Below are 6,000 nucleotides of genomic sequence, written 5' to 3' on the forward strand. Positions count from 1 at the left end.
TGATACATTGTTAGTAATTTAGTATTTATATAGATGCTGGAGTTGGGTATCTCCAGACTACTAGGTTCCTAGCATCTGAAACACTACAGTAAAAAATCAGATCAGCAGAACACTTCTGCTCTAAAGGAACCGTGACTGTGAACAGGGGCAAGCTCTTCCTTAGGCGAGTCAGTAGAGTTGCAGCCTTCCACTCGTTAGGCCTGAGTTCGACTCCCCAGCCGGCTAATGAAGAGTTAGAGGAATTTATTTCTGGTGATAGAAATTCATTTCTTGCTATAATGTGGTTTGGATTCCACAGTAAGCTGTAGGTCCCGTTGCTAAGTAACCAGTTGGTTCTTAGCCACGTTAAATAAGTCTAATCCTTCGGGCCAGCCCTAGGAGAGCTGTTAATCAGCTCAGTGGTCTGGTGAAACTAAGGTGTACTTAACTTTTTAATTTGTGAACAGGGGCTTCATTTTGGGGGGTGGCCCCACTTGCCCCCTCCAGACACTGATGCCCCCCTCCCCAAGACTTGGTTTGCCCCCTAGCCTTTGAAATAATAATATTAATATGTTGTAGGTGGGTGTGGCACACCTGTTTGCTGCTTTATTAGCTCAATACAGCTCTTATATGGCTTCAAAGTGCTCCAAAAAGTGCGCGAATTTCCAAAATCTCTTGGGGGCCACTTACAGCGCACCCCTTAACCCCAGCTGCTAGGGTTCGCTTTGCTCGTCACCCCACCCCACCCATACCACAAGTTCTAAACATTGCTCCCCCCCCCCCCCCAGAAAAATCTTAAATGACGCCACTGACTGCGAACTAAGTTTTTTCACATAACTAATGAATTCCAAAATTCTGCTTAATTGGGGGTACTTAAAAGGACCAGTAAAGTTTTCAGCATTGTTCTTTGTACCCACACTTCTTGGTGAAAATAACAAATGATGTTCCAAGTAAAGTAGCTGTCCTTACCCACAGTACAGTGTGACAAACAAAATCTGATTAGGAACTCTGCTTGCATGCCCATCGAAACAATAACAAAGAATTTTGAAGAAGTCCAAGTAAGTAACAACATTTGCCAGTAAATATCTTGGTAACTGTAAATTTGTGATAGATTTTAATATGTCAGTATGTTTTCCATATTAAGCATATTATGAGATGCGAACTCTGCATAAGAATTCCAATATCGAGTACTGATATTAAAGTAAAATAATATTGTAATGTACCTCATTTACTTGGGTTGTAAGTTAAGACATCTTGCTGTGCTTGAACCGATCACATAGTTTAATATTTGTCCCTCTTTTTTAATGCATGAGCATTGTTTGCGAATTTTCTTCAGCATGGATTTGAACTTGAAAAGTGGACAACTTAAGGTGTGAGGGATGTAAGTTGGTGTTTGGCCACTTTATGGTAATTGTTATAATGTAAGTAGTTTGTTGTTTTGCATTGGTGCTGAATGTGCTAACTGGTCTCCTTCCTTCTCTGTGAACCTCTCATGGAGAGGCTCAGCAGCAGCAAAGAAAGGGCAAAAGATTTTTGCAAGTTTTTTTCACATGGGATTATACTGCCTTTGATACCACCAACTCTCTCTCTCTCTCTCTCTCTCTCTCTCTCTCTCTCTCTCTCTCTCTCTCTCTCTCTCTCTCTCTCTCTCTCTCTCTCTCTGACCAGTCTGCACTTTTTGATAGTGTGAGTGTGCATGCAGATTTTATTTATTAATTGGTCACGAAATAACTACTGTGCCCTCCTGACTTTGTAATCTCCTCCAATTTAGTATATACTTCTTACTGCAAAGCCTTAGATCCAGTTGAAGAAGCAAATTCTGACACCCGGGAAAGATTTGCACCTGCATCTATAATATCAGAACAAGGCATCAGGCTTTGTAGTGAAAAGTGTATCCAAAATGTGAAGAAATCAAGAAGAGGGCATTATGGTTATATATGTATTTTTAAGTCAATAAAATATCTTCATTAATTTCAAGTTCATAATAGATTTTCCCCCGTAGTGAGTTAGTGCCATCAGTGCTCCTCTCTCTGTTTACTGTAGTCATTACTGAAGGTTCTTTGCAGTGTCCCTTTGGCCCCCTAGCCGTAACCCTTTCATTCCTTTTACTGTACCTCTGTTCATATTTTCTTTCATCCATTACTTTCCACCCTCACCTAACAATTGTTTTGTAGTGCAGTTGCTGGGCTTTCCTTCTGTTACACCTTTAAAACCTTTTTTTTTTTACTCTGTTTCCCTTTCAGTGCTGAATAACCTCATAGGTCCAATTGCTTGGCCTTTGGCCTAGTTTCCCGTCAACTTCACGAATTGACAGTACAATTACAACTCAGTGGATCTCTCAGCCAGATACATTCCAGGCAAGTGGAACTTTGTAGCAGACAAGCTGAGTTGCCTGAGTCAAGTGCAGAGAACAGAGTGGTCACTTCATGTAGAAGTAGCGGAAAGGCTATTCCATTTGTGGGGAAGGGCAACAGTAGATCTCTTTGCGACCAGGTACAACAGAAAACTAGAGGTACTGTATTTAGTTAGGTCGTTCCAGATCCCTGGGCCATGGCAGAAGACTCCTTGCAACACCCTTGGGACAACCTGGACGTTCACGCCTTTCCCCACTTTCTGCCTGATCCATCAGGTAATTAATAGAGTAATGACTTTTCAGAACCTCAGGATGACCCTAGTGGCTCCCTTGTGGCCACATGCAGTGATACCCCAACCTTCTAGATCTGCTGAATGAGGCACGGGGGGAGATTCCTCCTGGCACAGCCTTCTTTACCAACCTCACATTGAAAGGTTCCACCAATCAGTAGGGTCCCTATCTCTTCACGCAGGAGACTATCCAGTATCTCTTGCGAGTGAAAGGCTTTTCTCACAGAGCAGCAACGTGTCTGGCTATATCAGATCATCTACAGCAGTGCACCAGGGAAAATGGGCCATCTACTGTGGTAGGTGTTGTCAACGGGGTTTCTCTCCAGTCAGCACTTCTGTTTAACAAGTACCAAACTTGGTTGTATTCCTCTGTAGGGAGAAACTACTCTCTGTGTCAGCCATCAAGGGCTATAGAGCTGCTCTAGGAGTGGTTCTGTGTTTGAAAGGTTTAGACCTTTCTGCCTCATGGGAAATCTCTATGCTTCTCAAAAGTTTTGAGCAGTCCTGTTCCCCGAGAGATCTTAACCCGCCTAATTGGGATTTGACCCTGGTACTTAGCAGCTTCACTTGTGCTCCGTATGAACCCTTACATGGTTAATCAGACAGAAATTAACCCTCAAAATGGTCATCTTACTGGCCTTGTTGGAGGGGGTTTTTGTTGCTGTTAGCTGCTCCATTCTCTTCCAAAGCACCTTGGGGGGGCCCTGCTCCCAGGTCACTACTATGATAGCAATGGTCAGCCCACTCAGAATAAAGGTTCGTCAGTTCTTCAATGAGTGGGATCCTCTCCTGTTCTTTGGAAGTCAGCTACCATTGTAGCAGTGTTCTCTTGAAGCTCCTCGTGCCAGGTTCTTACTGTGCGGCTGGGTCGTGAAGCCGGAGACAAGTATAGTAAGGAAGAAGACTCTCTTTCAAGCATGTTTCTTTTTAAAAGGGTGGTTGTGTTTTGCAAATTGATTTTATATTAAGTTTTTTCCATTTTTCTTATAATTTGCCTTTCTTGCATGTCAGTATTGGTCAATAATTGGCCAATGTTCATATTTCGGTGGATATAAACAGCGTATTTCTTACAGTAGAAATTCTTTATTCTCTGATATAGTAGGTTACTGAAACCTGGGGTTGTAAATCGTAGATTTCACCTTGCAAATGGTATTTTTCAGAGCTATTTCTTTTTCTGGTGTCTATTTGTAGTATTTTCGGTATTGTACTTTTTTGGTCGACATGTTTTGACCAGCCCATTGGTCATCTTCTGGACAATTGAGATGAATCTGGAGACAGCATGTGTGGCTGTATTTATAGTGCATTTCATTGGCTGCCTCAGGCAATTCCTCTTGGGCGGAGCCTTCTCTCATGCAACGATGGTTGTGTGCACTCTTGCATGCAAGCGCTGGAGTACTACATGAGAGAGTTTAGTATGTATTAGGATTGCTGCCAGCAGATGGATGCTCCTGATTGGTTCACTCATCCAGGGTGACAATGGGTACCACCCTTTGCACTGACGTTGGGAGGAGGAAGGTCTCCTGTGTGGTATTGAGACTAGGCTTCTCTCTCCCGATGTGTAGGGCTTCCAGGAGGCATAGGTGGCAGTAGTCAGTCATTTGATCAATTATCTCTATGTTAGGGATAATGTTATTTCTTTTTAGTCTCAGGTTATGGACAGTCCTGGCATGATTAAAAATGGCACCCTCTGGGGCGTGGCAGGAGATCCTCTTGGAGAAGCACATGTAAGAGCCTAGGAACCCACGCCGTTAACCAGGGACTACCCGTAAATAGATAAAAATATAAATTATTGAAATACAAGATATGTTATTTTAAGGTAGTACAATACCGTGATGCATTGCATCGTTACTTGAACTATAAGGTTCTAATTGCCTAACATCCTCAGGGAGACTGTTTCACAGTCCAACAATGTGAGGGGTAAAAGACCTCAGCAGTCCAAGAGTGCGAGGGGTAAAAGACCTCTTGAAGTGAGAAGTTCAAAAGCGTGGCACGTACTACATATTGATGCTGCAGTTCAGCAAATCTTGTCACTCCCAGCAGGAATAGAAGATCATGGATGAATTGTGACAGTGAAAATTCACTGTTAATATACATCTTATGGAAAGTTGACAAACGAGACAATCTGTTGATGGTATAAGTCAATGGAAAATTGACAAATAAGAGACCATCTGTTGATGGTATAAGTCAAAACTGCCAGTGTTAGGAAACAGAACCCAACCACTGCAGACCAGTCTAAGAGATCAATCTCTGGCAGAAGCAGACATCCACACCAGAGAACAGTATTGTACTAAAGGAAGGATAAATTACTCAAAACAGGCCGTGTTGATTTTATCGTTTTGAATGTATGAGGCCTTATGTATAATTCTAACTTCTTTGCAGCATTTTCTGCCGCTTTTATTAGATGTTTCTCAAAAGTAAGATGTCAGTCAAAAGTTACACCAAGTACTGTATAGTTAAACCTTCAGTCTCTTTCAGCAGAGTCCCATCCACCTGATGGGGAGGATGGGGTGGTAAATCAGATTGAGATCTATTAATCAATAGTGTTTTCATTTTACTCAAGTTCAGCCACATATACTGATAACACCATTCAGTAATCTGCCTCATGTCACGATTGAGACTAAGGACAGCTTCATTTCTCATAGCTCTACCACACCCACAAGTGTTGCATTATTGTCATACTGAACAATCTTGTTTTCCAAGCCAACAACCATATCACTTGTATACAGTACACTAAAATAACAGCGGACCAAGAACACTACCTTGTGAAACACCAGACATGATAGGTCTCGTTTCACTAAAGAGCCCATTTACAGCAACTTGCTGGTGCCCACTTGTAAGGAAATCTCGAAGTATTCTTAAAACATACCCACCCACTCCAAGATTGTCAAGTTTAAATATAGGTGCCTTATGATTTACTAAATCGAAAGCAGCACTAAATCTATTTGAATTACTCAACATTCAAAAACCTTATCAAGGTTGTCTTGCAAATGGCATGTCAAATCTAAAAGAGCATCGCTGTTACCTAACCTGCTTCCTGTATGCATATTGATTCCACATACTTGTACTGTATAGTGGCTTGAAAATATTTTTCTGCAACTTTGGAGTGCACTGGGAGAATAGAAATTGGACTGTAGTTACTACAGTCTGCAAATAAGCCACTCTTCAGCACAGGCAATGTACAGTAGTACTAAGCTTGCACTTGTCGGCAAAGATACCATGTCTACATAAAAATCTATGGAGTCTACTAATCTTGGAAGACAACACAGGAGAAACCTTTTTTAAAAACAAAGGGGGAAGAAACCATCAGGATCTTCACCCCAGCTATCAAGACTATCATGAATTTTCTTAGCATTCCTAGAGCAAAATGCAGATTATATA

Source organism: Macrobrachium rosenbergii, chromosome 55, assembly GCF_040412425.1.
Source record: "Macrobrachium rosenbergii isolate ZJJX-2024 chromosome 55, ASM4041242v1, whole genome shotgun sequence".
Lineage (NCBI taxonomy): Eukaryota > Metazoa > Arthropoda > Malacostraca > Decapoda > Palaemonidae > Macrobrachium > Macrobrachium rosenbergii.